The sequence below is a fragment of the Equus asinus genome, chromosome 11 (assembly GCF_041296235.1).
Source record: "Equus asinus isolate D_3611 breed Donkey chromosome 11, EquAss-T2T_v2, whole genome shotgun sequence".
NCBI classification, from domain to species: domain Eukaryota; kingdom Metazoa; phylum Chordata; class Mammalia; order Perissodactyla; family Equidae; genus Equus; species Equus asinus.
The window spans coordinates 6,191,628-6,208,805 of record NC_091800.1 but is presented as its reverse complement, the minus strand read 5'-3'; the positions used below and the strand labels follow the sequence as shown (position 1 = coordinate 6,208,805).

Sequence of the window (17,178 nt, the reverse complement as noted above, 5' to 3'; positions counted from 1 at the left end):
CTTTACAGCATAATAACATATAAAACTAAAAATGAAGTTGGAGTCTGAAGTGGCAACTATTGCGGGTGAGGAATTCTATCACACTCACGAAACACCATAGAAATATGTGGCCCTGCAGTAGGTCCAGAGAATACCAAAGCTAGGCAGACGCTGCCTAGGCAAGAAGACAAGGAAGAGGGAAGGACGGAAAGAAACGTGGAGGCAGGTTCTGAAGGAATGGGAGAGCAGCAGAATCAGACTGAGGGCTGTGGTTTTCTTCCTTCCCACTAGGACATGCCAGCAATGTGGCTTAGGAGGGCTGGGCTTTGTTGAGAAGAAGCCAGGGGCTGTGGTGAGCCAAGTAGAATAAGGAGCGGAGGGAGAACGACAGGTCCTATGAAATATGCAAAATGAAACTAACGGGCACCCACTCCATTTACACTTATTATCTGATTTTCATATTCAACATAGTAGCAACTTCATTTAATGACTAGAAAGTATAGTTTTTAAAGGGCAATATGCAACAATTTTATTTTCAGCATTTCAACCTCAAGCTTAGCCAGCATGCATCTTTTGGAAACTCCGACTTAATATTTAAATATATGAAAATAGTACTTTTCATTTGGCTTTGGAAGTAAACCTTAGGTAAATCCTAGAATCTATAAAACTGACACCAACTTGAACCATTAGTTTGGAAACTTTGTAAGTGTGCCTCTTTGTACCTATCTTTACAAAATGTTTCCAAGAAAATAAGCAAAAAATAAACCTGGTACATTCTGTAGTTCATTTTGTTCTAGGGAGTTACTCCGTCCTGCTGGCAAATCTTTCAGCCGCTTGAGTTATATTTTCCCTTATTATCTTTCTCTATGCCTTCCTTTAAAAACTTGTTTTCCGATTGGCCCAGATTAACTTGGGAAACACAAAGAAAGAACCGAGAGCTGCAGGAGGCCAGCGTGAGCAAGTTTACCTTTTACCCTATTATATTTACTTTTTGATAAATATTTTGAGCAACAGTTAATTTTTTCCAGATTTTGGGAGAGAAATAATCTGCCCTTTCTCACTCCAAGAATAGTTGGAAAGCCAAAGTTGGTGTTTTTCTCTTGTTTGGCTTATTCTCAATTTATCAGATGACCTGGTTTTGTTCTTATTAAATTTAATTTGTTTTTAATGTCTATAACAAAACTATCGGCAAAACGTAAAGCAAATGTAATTCCACCACAAAAATTTAAGAGTGGAATTATAAGCTGGTGATCTTAAAGATTATACTTTGTCTAGATTAGCTACAGTGTGAAATTTCATGCCTGATAAATGCTGTCATGCTATTTTACAAATTAAAAGTATTAGAAATATAAATTATGCTAAAAATAAATAACAGTAGTCCGAATAACTTGAGTTGAATTGATAAGTTAACTAAGTTTTGTTGATACTTAATATATAATCATTTTGAGATAAATTTCTTCAACATTTTAAATTTAATTTATTAAGTATTATGTCACATTTGAAGGAAAAAGAATCAAGAAAACTTATACCTATTTGGTTTTTAAGTTGTACACTGTAATTACATAAAACCAAAGTGAAAACTGATTTCTTACCTTGCACGTATTAATAAAAAGCACAGCGGCTACAGAACCACAGCCAGCTCGGCTCTTATCGGAGGCAGGACGTTTCAAACTTCCCCATTCCTTGCAGAACGAGAGTGGACGACCCAGGCCTCACCAGCGACGCCTGAAGAAAGGCTCGGGTGTCTGCCCTTGTCTCATGTTTCATCCCCTCATATTAGCAACAGGCGTATCTAATTTTACTCAGTGACATAAACAGCTCACACCACACTTAAAACTGTTCGGGCACCAATTCCAGGACACAGCTCGAAGTGTGCCAAAAAATCAAATTCTTACCAAACCAACAGTTAAACTCTGAATCATGATAGTCTTATGTAATTACAACTTTCTAAATAAAACTTTACCTTAAATGAATAACAAAAAACTTTGAAACTAGTTTCTAGTACAATCCAATGTTGACAAAATCTCATGAAAAATCACTTCAGATTAAAGTGATATTTAGAATTTATGACTTTATTCGTCTTAAATGATACTATTTTCATCTAAGTAAACTGTATATTATCATATAATAGTCGCTTTTTAAAAATCACTTTCTATAAACCTCTTTTTAAGTGAAAACTTTAATATTTGAGGAGACAACCTTAATGATCATCTTAATAAACAGAAGGTAAACAAACTCTACATGTTAAAATTATGACAGTTCTTTTCTGGTAAACTAAATTTATATTATGCTTAACAAATTATGTGACTGTAACAATGTGATTGTGGTGTCTTATCTTTATTTAAAAAGAATAAGACTTGGATCATTCAATTTTTATAAAGTTAAAGAAAACAGAATAAATATCAAACTTTTGAATAATCTTAGTCTTTTATTTTGCATTATTTGTATGTAGCCTGGTTAGCAGCATGAATTAAAATGACTAAATTATATATCTGAAATTTGTATATTAGTACCAAACCTTGAGTAGGAGAAGCAATGTAATGATAAGCCATATGCTTAATTTTCATTTTATTTTCTTCTCAGGAGAACTTTCCGCTGATTCTATTTACTCGTACTCTAACTTTTGAAATTTGATGCTTCTTACAGCAACAGCTGTAGACCTTCAATTAAAAGCTGATACAGCTTCAACTAATCACATATTTACAAAACGCTTAAAAATCTTTCATGAATTCTCTGCATATTACTATTTTTTCTATCATGGCACTTCAGTTAGATATAAAATTATAGCATAACTATCAATTTTTAACAAAATATATATTTAACAATGATGATAAGAGATGTATTTTTGTATCAATATGTGTCTGAAAAGCCAAAATTTGAAACTCCTAACTCAGTATTCTGGTTGAATACATATTGAGGGACCTTTTCATCAGTCAGTAAACTTTAATTTTGTTTTTTAAAGATTGGCACCTGAGCTAACATCGGTTGCCAACCTTTTTTCTTCTTCTTCTTCTTCTCCTCAAAGGCCCCCAGCACATAGTTGTATATTCTAGTTGTAGGTTCCTCCGGCTCTGCTATGTGGGACACCACCTCAGCATGCCCCGATGAGCAGTGCGAGGTCCGCACCCAGGATCCAAACCCGCGAAACCCCAGGCTGCTGAAGCAGAGTGCCCACTTGGCCACAGGGCCAGCCCCAGGAAACTGGTTTTACAGCAATGAACTTTTCAATTTTTGAGGACTGCTGTGTAAAAATTAGTCATGCTATGTATTTGATGTCCATTCACGTTTACCAAGACTACTTTTAGTCCTGCAGGAGGCTGACTTAGAGAAAAAACCTGATTTTACACAATAGATGAAATTATTAAAACTAGATCTTCCAGGTTTCTAATGTAGGTCCAGCTTAAGTTTGTAATTCACACACACACATCACGTTTTCAAAGGAATCATAACATTTTAAAGCTGTAAGAGGCCTTGAAGAAAAGCTAGTCTAACGTTCCACTAGATATAAAATAGTTTGTTCAAGGTTACAAGCTGGCAAGGGCATGGACAGAAGCGAGTCTGGAAGTCCTTTGGCTCTCACGCTTCTAAGCACAGTCCTACCTACCCATAGGGCCCTTCTAGAATTTGCCCTCATCCTCCCTCTGGCCATCAGTTAGCAGTCCTGCCCTCCTCCTGGCTTCCTCTCCTAAAACTCCAGATTCTGCCTGGGGGCAGCCAACCCTGCTGCTTGCTGCATAACTTAAGAGGTTGGGTTTTGGGGATCATTTTTTAGAACTAGTGAAAACAGGAAATTTCTAGTAGCGATGTGGTTCATTTTGAACTACTTACTTTTGTTTTCGACGTGAAGTAAGGTTATCTGTGGAGGAAGAATGGTGACACGAGATGAGACAGTTCAAAGTTTGGACAGAATAGAGAAGTTTAAAGAAGTTGCCATGAAGAGCTGGGACTATCCTAGATCATGTTGTTCAGGCCCAGAGAAACGCCGAGAACAGGTAATTCTGTCCATATCACTCCTCTGCTTAAAGCCCTTCAGCGAGCCTTCAGGATACAGTGCCAAGTTCTTGACGGGGCGCACACACCTTTACGACTGGGCCGTGTCCATCTCTACTGTCCCTCGTTCTTTAGGTTCCATAAGAAACCACAAAAGTCACGATGCTGTTGGGTGCCGGCTATATCTCTGACTAGGGTTAAATAGAACTTCTATTTAACTTTTAAAAGCCTGTTCACATGCCACTCTCAGCTTTTTATATGTGTTTTTAAACTTATTATAACTATTTGCATTCACATTGCCATCCTTGGTTGTATACCTCTTCTCTTTACTGGACTCGGCACCCACGTGTAGCGAGCCTTCAAGTAACTGAACTTTGAATAGTTACACCAGACTCAGCGTTTTTACCCTATCAATTCCAAAGTGTAAGATAACATTCAAAATAAAATAGAGCTGGCATACGCTCAGGATGACATTTGAAGAATTATCCAGAAGAGGTCAGTATAACAGTAATACAAGTAAGACTTGCAGTGCAAACGAAACGTGAAATCAAATTATTTTCTAAGTGACAAACCTGAAAGATTTTAAAGTACCACGTCAATTATTTGTCCCTCCAATTGAAGCTACACTTCTTCAAAATAGATGGCCACAGACCTTTCACGTAGGCAAAATGAAGCGATCAAATGATTCTAACACTAAAACCAGGGTTTTCATCTGGAACGTAATTAATGTAATTACCTGGATGATTCTCACCCTGATTCTCTGATTATTTTTAAATAGGGATCATCCAAGAGAACACATTCTAACAAAGATAATTCACATTCTCTTAGAGATGCCATAGCAATAAAAAAAGGATACTGATTTCCAGACTACTGAATGCAGGTATTTTGTTTGTCATGGCACTTTTGGGGAGTTTAGGAGTCAGTATGTAGTATAAGGGGCTAATTCAGTGTTGTCAGGGAAGACAGAGAGAAAAAACCTTTGAGATGCTGGAGAAAGAAGTAAGAAAGACTAAAAGAAAAAGAAAACGAGTTTCAGGAGAGAAAATGGAGCACTGTCTGAAATTTCAAAGGTTATCCACTGGTAATCACTGAAGTGGGTCATAATATTTTAAAAGTGTTATTCCATGAATACGTGACTTCGCATAACTTACAGGGAGAAGACGTTGCAACTCCACTAAGTACAGACTCCTAGGTCAGTGGTTCTCAGCTGGGGCAGGGAAGGGAAACGTGGGGTGTGCATGTGGGAACCACAGGAAACGCACTGAGTAACTACCAAAGCAGAACGTGGGCACGTTAAAGAGGAAATCCATCAGAAGGCCTTAAAATGAGATCCCTGCCGTCCCCTGCTTCTCCTGGCCCATCTCCACTCCCACTGGTCACAGCTCACTGCCTAGAGCTCCCTTCTCAATACTCCCAACCTGTAAATGACCTTATACTACTATATCTCGATTTATTAACTCTACACCTCGGCTGTCTGTCTAGTTTACGTACATGATCACCCAGAGCCCTCTTCTTTCTCCTATGTAATTTTCTATTTGTTTTAGTTTCTTCTGTGGTCACCTCTGAAATTTCAAATGGTCCACTTAAACATTCATTCCTTGTTCCAGAATGACAGAGGGTAACTCTTGCTCCTTCTCTCTCCATCTGAGGACATCAGCAGCCACCTGTTCCATCTCCCCCCGTGCCCACAGTGCCTGTCACTCCTCTCTCCTGCCCTCCGTCACTTTCCCTTTACGTTTAAACGATCAAAGTGATCACATTTACATTCCACTTTGAAACTATTGTCTCCTGTATCTCCTGTGATATGACCAGGCTGATTTAATAAGAATTCAATAAACAGTGTTCACATTTTCACAACTATCTAATTGTCTTTCAGAGAAAAACACCAATTTTACAATCCCAGTGCCACTCACAGTTTCTATTACCAGTTTTGAATGGAATCTACTTTTTAAAATATTCCTCCAAATATTGTGATTGCTTCATCTTGACACCATGCCTTTCCCATAACGTTTTTGTTGTTGGAGTTTCTGAATACTGTTTTTTCTTTGTTGTAAGACAAGAAGAAATTTTGCTAAATATGCCTTCCTCAGCAGACCCTAGCTGTCTCTCAGCTCTTCATTTACTCTATTATTTGGAATCAATTTCAGTTTTTTTCTTGAAATGCCCTGTCTTCCTTTTTTACTTCAAATAGTTTATATCATGGTTGGGTCATGACTGTCTTGTTTGGCTCACCTCCACCTCCCTTATTCTCTAATCATCATTTTATTTCTTGCATTCTCTGCCTCTCTCTATGCCCAAGCTTTTGCCAATTTCTCATAGTACCACCCAGTGACACGGCTGCATCTGTGCTCAGGCTGTCCGTCTTCCTCCTCAGGCTGCTCTCCCGCCAGGCCTCCCGCACAGCTATTGTCTTCATTAGGTGTCATTGCTCCTCTGAGCTGGCGAACCGATCCCTGCCTCTTTTCTCATGTTCCCTCCTTGCTTACTCCCTTGCTTTGATGGAGCACACCCTCAAATAATTATTCAGAAAGGGTGTCTGGGGAGTGGAGTGGTCCTTTTATATCAGAAAATTTATCTATTCTGCTCTAAAACTGGTAAATAGTTTCATTTAGTATAAAGTTCTGGATTGAAATAATTTCCAACTAAACTTTGAAGTCCTGGCTGCACTGACATCGATTATTAAGAGTTCCTGCAGAGAAGTGTAATTCTAGTCTGATTTCATTTCTAGTTTACAATGAGTAAGACATATTACTATTTAAAGGTAACTGTGTGTATCTTTTCGTAAAATTAATATGCTCCCCTTTTACATTCATCTGGCATTCAAATAGCTGATTTAATTAAAAAAGAAGATAGCAGCATTTATAAAATATAAGTGCATTTGTTTTTATTGCAAAGTAGTAATTATCAAGTAAGAATACTCAAGTTATATTTCATGGATGTTCTTAAAATTTCTTTACCTCGATCAGAAACTTCTGATCAAAAATTAGAGGGTAGATGATGGTAGGAGTTATGAAAAGAAAGAGGTGGTATGAAATAAATTTAGAGGAAAAGAGCAAAGTCGGAAAAGAGAATATTGGAAGTCTGGATATGGAGGAATAGGGAGATCCATGCCCAGGAACTTTGAGAGTATGTCAGACACTGAAAAACTGTGAAAATGGTCCTTTATATAAGGAACACTTAGTCCTTGTATGAGAAGGTCCTTCTATTGTTGTAACATTCCCGGACTCTCTCCAACTTTTACTCATTTCTTCCCAAGGAAAGTGGACTGATTCATCTCATCAGTGAGGCAGAATAAGAAAGCAGACCCGTGCGGTACAATCCCCCCTCTTCAAGGGCCTTCACGCCCACAGAGGGCACAGTTTCACATTGATCCTTCATGCTGCAGGTTTCAAACGCAACCTTCCAGGGTGACCTGTGATCATCCGGAGCTGCCGAAGGGGCGGGAGGGTGAGCCCTTGTCGGAAACGTAACATTAGGAAGTCCATTGCTGCTGTCCCCTAGGATATATTCTCCAAAGGCTCTATTTGTAACAAAAATGACATTTAGACCTGCATTTGCCTCATTCCTTTGTCTCTCAGTTGGTTCAGAACTTGGGCAGTAAATAGAGATGTGATTTTTCTCAATCTTCTCAAACAAAAAAATCAGCATTCAACAATTACACATCTTTGTTGAGGATATACCCTGTATCACAGGCTATGCTATGTTAATATCCAGCCTTCTCTAATCCTTCTCCCCAATTTTCCTTTCTTGTAAGGCCAGTGCCCTCCTAAGTGCTTCCATGCAACTCACAGCATTCGTCACAGAACAATCTGTTCTGTTTATTTGTAACTGGTTATTTGCTTGTCTGTACCCTCTTCATCCTTAAGATGGTGGGGACTGAGTCTGGATACCTATATTTCCTTAGCCTCTAGATACTCATTAAATATTTGCTGGGGCTGGCCCGGTGGTGCAATGGTTAAGTTGGCACGTTCTCGGCGGCCTGGGGTTTGCTGGTTTGGATCCCAGGTGCGGACATGGCACCGCTTGGCAAAAGCCATGCTGTGGAAGGCAACCCACATATAAAGCAGAGGAAGATGGGCACAGATGTTAGCTCAGGGCCAGGCTTCCTCAGCAAAAAAGAGGAGGACTGGCAGTAGTTAGCTCAGGGCTAATCTTCCTCAAAAAAAAAAAATTGCTAAATGGATGAATTAATAAGTAAATCATGCTTTCTGTGCTTAAGCAGCTTTCTTTCCAGTTGAGAGGCAGACAGTGAATTACTCAACAATTTGTGGTTAACCTTACAGTTTAGGTATTAACCCAGGGCTACAGAAGCACTTTAAGGAAAACTTAATTCTATCTGAAAGAGATCTAGTGGGAGCTGATCTTCCAACAGCAGAAATCGTCATTAACATATCCTTTAAAAATTTCCAATCCTTGTGCATGTTGCAAATGTATTTAATATACTGACATACTAATACATGAACATAATTTATAAACATGTAAGAGTCAATGCACATTGAGATATGTTCCCATCACTCTCCTAAGTGCTGTTTTTTATTAACTCACAAATAAGTTTGGAGACCACTAACCAAAACCTTGAAATAGCTACACACTTTGCTCCTTGAAAAGAAGAGGAAGAGAAGCAGCACCACGTATTTAGAGCTTGTTAGACACCTCCCTGGCAAGCCTCCTGGAACAGGCGTGCAATGAGGCAATGTTGTAACTGTGAGGTGCTTCAGGGAATGGAGGCAGAGAAACGTGGGATCAACCCATGAGTAAGAGCAGGCAGACATGACTTGTGTGGTCAGTTATTCAAGTTCAAAGGCAATCTTCCCTCTACAGGAAATCTGATTCTCTCTTTTTTTATGGTATGAGCTTCAACACTGGCTTTCTGAATCTTATCTTCAGTGTTGACGACTTAGGTTCAGTCCCCAGAATCAGGTTCACATTCCTGATCACCTCGTTGGCTCCACAGCTTGGCTGCTGTCCTGTAGTCTGATTCTGATTAACATGACATGGTGTTAATTTAAAAATTCCTTATTTCCTCTTTCCCTAGAGATAATATAAACAAATGATCAAAAATTCCAGGCTTTGGGGTGAGCTGAGTTCTAAATTCAGCTTTTTCATGTAATAGCCACTTAACATTAGGTAAGTTAATTATCTTCGTTAATGGTCTGTTTCCCGCTATTAATCTTGGGGATAATAGCATCTCCCACCTTAAAGCCAGTAAGATAATTAAATGAGATAATGCACAAAAGGTGCTTGATATGTAGTAAAACACATATAAGTGGTAGCTATTATTACAATTATTTCTTAATGCCAAGAGTGAATTTATCAAAAAAGAAATAAAATACATGAATCACAGATTATGACATATGCAGTCTTTAGGATAAAGGTATTTTAGCTCACTTAATGATATACCTAATATGATAAAAAAGCATTTTGACTTAATGTTATATCTAATCATTAATGTGCTCAATTAGTAATTCAGTTTCACAGGGAGGCCATACGACAGCATTTTTACACAATCAAACTAAATTATCTTTTTTTTTTCTTTCAGTTTAGCTTTTTGGGATCCAAATCAACATCGTCTCTCAACAGCTTCCGGCGGTAGGATGCACACAGTGTGACCCTCCTGAGCGGCACACAGGGATACTTGCGTCATCCAAAACTTAAAGATACTGGAATTCCCATGCAGCTGAACTTTACTTGCTTCTGTCCAGTGTTCTGCTCCTGTCACCTCCTAAAGGTCCCTGTGCTCCTAACCTTCTACCCTCACCCCATTTACTGAGAAGACTCCAAAACTCTGTTTTTTCAAAAACCGTTTTCCCACTGAAAATGTGTACTTGGATACTAGAGCGATCATGACAACCGAAATGCTAGGTCATGAGGTCAGAAAGGTGACAGCAAGGGGAGCCTGGGGAAAAGACAATGGTGAAGAGGAGGACAATAGGAAGAAGGGAAGAAATAATGAAGTTTGCCTGGATCCCTCGTGTTTAAAGACTTGTAAGCATGGATATTTCAAAGTCATCGTGTTGTAAATCCAGCATAATTTTATCATCTCTGCCACTTCTCCCCAAAACTTTCTTCTCTACTATTATCTCTCTTAGCTAATGGCACTGTCATTTGCCAGTTGACCATGCAAGAAATCTTACATAGCTTAATTTAAATTATTTCAACTAACATGTCTATTTGTCCCCCAATAAGCAAATGATCATAAAGTCCTTTTTTTTTAGTTGGAAAAAGAGGACTGCAATTGAAGAAGAAAAATGAAAGATGTTGGCCTAAACACATCATAAACATGACCCAGCCCAGCTGCTTACCACAAAAGAAATAAACTTGTTGGAAATCAAGCATTAGATTCTGTATAATTTCAGCAGCCAGAAAAGATTCTTGCAATTCCACAAGTTTCTCCACTACAGCACAAAATTTTTCCATGTAAAAATGAGACATTAAAAACATAAAAGTGTCCTTCCCATGAACATGTTGGTTCAAAGAGCATGTATAAGTGAAAGCTTGGTTTTTGTATTTTTTACTTTTACACATTTGGCTTCTTAATTCCACATATAAGTGAGACCACAGTACTTGTCTTTGTCTCTCTGACGTCTCACTTAGCATAATCTGCTCAAGCTCTATCCATGTTGTTGCAGATGGCAAGATGTCTTTCCTTCCCACAGCTGAATAATATTCCATTGTATATATCCACCACATCTTCTTCATCCACTCATCACTGATGGGCACTTAGGTTTTTTCCATATCTTGGCTATTGTGAATAATGAGGCAATGAACATGGGGGTGCATATATCTCTTGGATATCCTGTTTTCAGTTCTTTTGGGTACATACCCAGAAGTAGACTTGCTGGATCATATGGTAGAAGTAAGTACGTGCTTGGTTTTTGTTTGTTGCTTCTCAATATCCATTAACTCCACTTCTTGTAACGACACTTGGGTTTTCTTTTGGGGGAATCCCTCCTGCTGCACCTTCAGTCTGCATGTTTGGTCAAGTCAAATCAACACCATTCCTAGGTGAATGGGGGGGTCACGTGACTTGGGCCAGGCCAACCAGAGCACGGCATTCTCTTGGCCACAGAGATTATGATAGAATGACTCCATCCAAGCCAATCAGGCTCAATCAGAGAAAATCCCACAACGTTGTTTTCAGTGACCAGAAAGACACACTTTCTTTTCTGCTTGACTGGAATTTGACAGTGATTTGAGCATGGTTTGTTAGCAGCCATGAAAATAAGACAATACAGCAAAATACAGAACTGAGAGAGAGAGAGAAAAATTGATGGTAATTTTGAGCCTGTGGATCAAGGCACACCTAAATCAGCTCTAATCTTGTACTTTTCAGGTACGTCCGTCAAGAAATTGCCTTTTTTTCTTCAAAACTGTGTAGTTGGTATTTGATCATTTGCAACATAAGTTTTAGTCAAACCAATGCAATAGGGGCCAGATCCATGGCTGAGTGGTTAATTTCATGTGCTTTGAAGCGGCGGCCTGGGGTTTCGCTGGTTTGGATCCTGGGAGCGGACATGGCACCGCTAATCGAGCCATGCTGAGGCAGCATCCCAGAGAGCACAACCAGAAGGACCCACAGCTAAAATATACAACTATGTACTGTAGGGATTTGGGGAGAAAAAGCAGAAAGAAAAAATAATTTAAAGCCAATGCAATAATGTAAAGATCTTGCCTTTGTGTGTGTGTGTGTGTGTGTGTGTGTGTGTGTGTATGGGGTGGTGGTGTAGGAACGTACTTAGTTCTTGGTAAGTGGACTAATGAGGGTGTGATGCTATCAAGAGTAGGAAAGTTTCAAAAAATGAAAAGAGGCGAGAACATAAATTTGCATGACTCCCTGCCATTAGTCGTGAAAACAGAACTTGTGAGTTACAGAAGTCCACCTCCTAGATGGTGGCACATAGGAATGAGGGAACCATTCAGTGTCACCACATGCTCTGGGGAGGTCCAACATGAGGGTGGAGAAAGATCACTCAATTTGGCAAGAGACAACCACTGGGAACATTTAAGATGGCGGTTCTAGATTAAAAAAAAATTGTATGCATAGTAAAGATCCAGAAAACCTCATGGAAAAGTTCCTGACTTTCTCACATACCATAACATCTTATCAAAGCTAAGACTGATGATTTTAAGAACACCACTGTTTTTATGACACTAAGAAAGAAGTACATCTGCAAATTAAACTATAAGATGCAGCTGACTGCAATATGCATTCCAATTAAGAGCTGTTAAAATACAAAATATGTACATTTGAGGTTTGGTGAAATACGGTAACAGCACAATGGAGGGAAAGATAACAGCAGTGGTCTGTCAATCAGGATTTATTTAGATAATATTCATCAAGGATTGCCTCTGTTACATGCATGAGCTGCTTTTTTTCATTGATTTGGTATTGCTTGTCTGCTAGAATAGATGACATATTAAGTTCTTGTCTAAGTCAGAAAAGTAACATTTTTAGGTAGCTGTAAGGAAGTTCTTACTATGGTAATATGGAGGTTACTTAATGGAATTAATGACTCTCTTTCAAACTGTTTTTCTGGGGTGCTGAGCTGGTTTGTACTATACGAGCTCTACGGGAAGACCACAGGCTCCTTGCTGGGGCCACTTTTGCTGCTTTTGATGCAAGGAGCACTTGCTAGGTGCCTGTTCTAGAAGCTGAGGTCACCAGAGTGAACAAGACAATGGAGGTCTGGCCTTCTTAGAGCTTATATTCCAGTTGAGAGGAAACAGTCAATAAATGTGAAAACAAGAAACAAGACAAGTCCTCATGGTGACAGATCTGTTAATAACATAATAGGGTGATGGGAGACTATTTTAAACACAACATTCAGGGTAGCTCTTTGTGTGATGACCTGAATAACGAGAAAGAGCCAACCAGGAAAAGAGCAGGGAGAGCACAACACAGGCAGGGGGTGGCAAAGGCAAGGCCTGGGGCAGGAATGATCTCCTGTGTTCAAGAAATACACACAAGGCCCAGGGTCGGAACCCCATGAGGTGGAGGACAGATAAGGCAAGAGAGATGGAGGCATGAAGAGCAGGGGTTCTCAGCTGAGGCCATACGTTAGAATCAACCTTGGAGATGCAGAACATCGCGTTGCCTAGGATTCTCCCCAGATATTCTGACTTACTTGCTATGGATAGGGGCCCAGGTACCAGTATCTTCCAAAGTTCCCTAGACAATTCTAATGGATAGCCAAGGCTGGGAACCACTGCTGCAAACGCTTAGCCTGGTGTAAGGGGATAACACTACTCCAAATCCCAGATGTAGAAATAAAATGGAAAGGATCGACATTATCCCTGAAATATTGGTCATCTTTTCTCATGAGCCCATTACATACAGCCATCACTTCCCACCTCCTTCGCTCTCTCTCTCTGTCTAGCTCCTTTCAGGAGGTTTGTGCTAGGGAGGGATATGTTCTGGTCTGACTGGAAGTTTCTTCATGACCCAGAGTTTGTGTGTTTGTCTAGGCATCACCTCTTAGTCAGCTCTTTTTTTCTTTTTTAACAATGCAAAATCCATCCTATGCTTTGCTATGACAGACAGATTGCTTATCTGCTTATCCTGGCTTATCTGCGCGATTCCTCGTTTGCCCACCTCTTCTGCATCTTGAACTGAGCCAGGTGCAAGGAATCTCCTTGCCATCACTTCGTGCATCTCATCCTCCTGTTGTAAATAGGATGCTCAGACTTTGCGCCACCCAGGACATACCCTCTACCTGTGAAAAGCACACGCTGCTGGGTTTTCTGAGTCTGCAGCTCTGATGTCCTCTCTTACTATTCCTTTCAGACACATACATGCTCAGTTCTCACTTTCTACTAATTTTGTGGTTTATGGTTTTAGTTGTCTCCTGGTTCCGCCAAAGATGGGATTTGAATGAGTTTCTCACTCTCCTTGTTGCTTTTGAATGATTTCAGGAAAGTGATGTGTAAACACTAACTTCACATTGCTCTCTCCATGGTGGAAGTCTGTCGTCCACATGTTCCCATACAATAGGGCTAACAGGAGCATTGGCTACTTCTGAAATTACTTGTAGCCGCCATGTGTACCCTTCCGTGGATCCTTACTCCTGAAAGAATTTTGGTCTTTCACAAAAACTTAGACAGTAGAGAAAGGGAAAAATAGTGAATTTAGTTCTATGAAAAGCTTAAACAGAACACAGAATTGAGAGTGAAAATAAAGGGGACAATTTGCGGCATTGGTCCAAGGCAGACTTTCAGGATTCCCAGTTCCTCTAGAGATCTTATCCCACCTTCAATGCCTGGCAAAGCGATTGTTCTTTTTGGAACAACATGATGCTTTTCAGTTTAACTTTATGTCTAGGAGCATAACTGAAGCCTTAGTCATTTTTGACAGTCCATTTCAACTCAACAGAATGAAGTATTGTCTGGGTTCCAAAAGTAAGGATTTTTTTTTTTTTTTGTATATTTGAAAGAAACAGTTAAGCTTTTTTCACAGCCAGGCTGTGCTGTGCAAACATATAGTCTGCTACAGGTTTATAGATTTGGCAGGTAAAAATTCCTGCTCAGGTTGACAAGTCAGAGTCTCCCCAGGCCATGAACTTGTCCCCTACTGCTGCCTCCCGGGGTGTGCGGAATCCTCCTCTCTCAACACCACTCCCAGTCACTTTCTACTAAGAGGGTCACCGTGATTTCATCCCACTTATCTGCTCGGGAAAGGGTCCTTATTCCTTGGTCCAATTCTGAGCATGACAAATTCTGTTATATTCTTGATATTAAGAATGGAAACAAAGAAATGATGCTATGAATAATGTTTAGGCTCTGTGAAACAAGGAACGTTATTACTTAACTACATTAAGGGTTAAAGAAACATTTGCAAAACAGCCTCACAACATAACAGATTATGATACCTTCCTGAGAAAATACATTCAGATTTGCAAACAAACCTCTAGAAAACAGATTATTTGGATGCAAACGCTGTTGAACACTATGAGGAAGATAATTCCACTTCTTTTTCTTTCCAATTCATAAATAATAATAAAAAAGTTTGGCTCCTATTGAAAGATATGTTTTTAGAAAAAGAAGTCAAGTAATCTTTGCATCTAAAAAGATGTAGTGGGGTCAGCCTGGTGGTGCAGAAGTTAAGTTTGCACGTTCCACTTTAACGGCTTTGGGTTCACTGGTTCAGATCGTGGGTGTGGAACTACGCACCAATTGTCAAGCCATGCTGTGGCAGGTGTCTCTCATATAAAGTAGAGGAAGATGGGCAAGGATGTTAGCTCAGGGCCAGTCTTCCTCAACAAAAAGAGGAGGATCGGTGGCAGATGTTAGCTCAGGCCTAACCTTCCTTAAAAAGAAAAAAAACTTTGTTAAAAAAAAGTAACAGCAACCCAGATGTTTTTCAGTAGATAAATGGATACACAAACTCTGGTATATCCAGACAATGGAATATTATTCAGCGATAAAAAGAAATGAGCTCTCAAGCCATGAAACGCTACTGAGGAAACTGGAATGCATATTACTCAGTGAAAGAAGCCAATCCGAAAAGGCTACACACTGTGTGATTCCTCCTACAGGCCATCTAGAAAAGGTAAGACTATGAAACTGTGATTATGATGTGTCAATGTAGGTTCATCAACTTTAACAAAGGTACCACTCTGGTGGGGATGTTGATACTGGGGGAGGCTGCGTGTGAAGGCAAGGAAGTGTATGGGAAATTTCTGTACCTTCCTTTCAGTTTTGCTCTGAACCTAAAACTGCACCCCCCAGAGAGTCATTAAATTTTTTTTTCTTTTTCACCCTTCATCCTCTATTGTTTGGTTTTTTTCCAAACCAACATTCGTGCTTCAAAATTCAGTCCAGGAAAGGCATCCAAATTGGAAAGAAGTAAAACTGTTACTATTTGCAGATGATGTCATATTATATGTAGAAAAACCTAAAGATTCCACCAAGAAAACTGCTAGAATAAAGGAATTCAGTGAAGTTGCAGGATACAAAATCAATACACAAAAAATTTGTTGTGCTTCTACACACTAATAACAAACTATCAGAGAGAGAAATTAAGAAAACAATCTTATTTACAATTGCATCCAATAGAATAAAGTACCTATGAATAAATTTAACCAAGGAGGTAAAGACCTGTACACTGAAAACTGTAAGACGTTAATGAAAGAAACTGAAGAAGACACAAATAAATGGAAAGAGATTCTGTGCTCACGGATAGGAAGCATTAATATTGTTAAAATTTCCATACCACCCACGGCAATCTACAGATTCAATGCAATCCCTATCAAAATTCCAATGGCATTTTCACAGAAATAGAACAATAAATCCTAAAATTTTCATAGAACCACAAAAGACCCCAAATAGCCAAAGCAATCTTGAGAAGAAAGAATAAAACTGGAGGCATCATGCTTTCTGATTTCAAACTATATTTTAAAGCTATAGTAATCAAAGCAGTGTGGTATTGACACAAAAACAGACACATAAATCAGTGGAACAGATGGAGAGCCCAAAAATAAACCCACACATATGTCAGTTAATTTACAACAAAGGAGCCAAGAATATAAAATGGAGAAAGGACAATCTCTTCAATAACTGGTGTTGAAAAAACTGGACAGCTACATGCAGAAGAATGAAACTGGACCTCTATCTTACACCATACACAAAAATCAACTCAAATGGATTAAAGACTTGAATGTAAGACCAGAAACCATAAAACTCCTAGAAGAAAATATAGCTGGTAAGCTCCCTGACGTCGGACTTGGCGATGACTTTTTGGATCTGACACCAAAAGCAAAGGCAACAAAAGCAAAAATAAACAAGTGGGACTACATCAAACTAACAAGCTTCTGCACAGCAAAGGAAACCGTCAACAACATGAAAAGGTAACTTACTGAATGGGAGAAAATAACTGCAAAATCATAAATCTGAAAAGGGATTAATACCCAAAATGTATAAAGAACTCATACAATTGAATAGCAAAAAAACAAACAATCAGATTGAAAAATGGGCAGAGGATCTGAATAGATGTTTTTCCAAAGAAGATATACAGCTGGCCAACAGGCACATGAAAAGATGCCCAACACCACTACTTATCATGGAAACGCAAATCAAAACCACAATGAGACAACACCTCACACCTGTTAGAATAGCTATTCTCAAAAAGACAAGAAATAACAAGTGTTGGTGAGGACGTGGTGAAAAGGGAACCCTTGTACACTGCTGGTGAGGATGTAAATTGACGCAGTACTA

At 39.2% G+C, this 17,178-nt stretch overlaps 1 protein-coding gene across 2 annotated transcripts in view; it reads right to left on the bottom strand.

The window, feature by feature from the left end:
* The window catches only part of SGCG (sarcoglycan gamma), a 148,234-nt gene that overhangs the window by 114,312 nt on the left and 16,744 nt on the right, over window positions 1-17,178 (bottom strand). Inside the window, exon 1 of one of the 2 annotated variants that reach the window (XM_014843231.3) lies at window positions 1,572-1,856. The exons of the other annotated variant lie outside the window; for it this stretch is intronic. The gene's annotated coding sequence lies outside the window, so the exon portion shown is untranslated. Of the gene's footprint in view, window positions 1-1,571; window positions 1,857-17,178 lie in introns of those variants that run through there. 2 annotated transcript variants of the gene reach the window in all.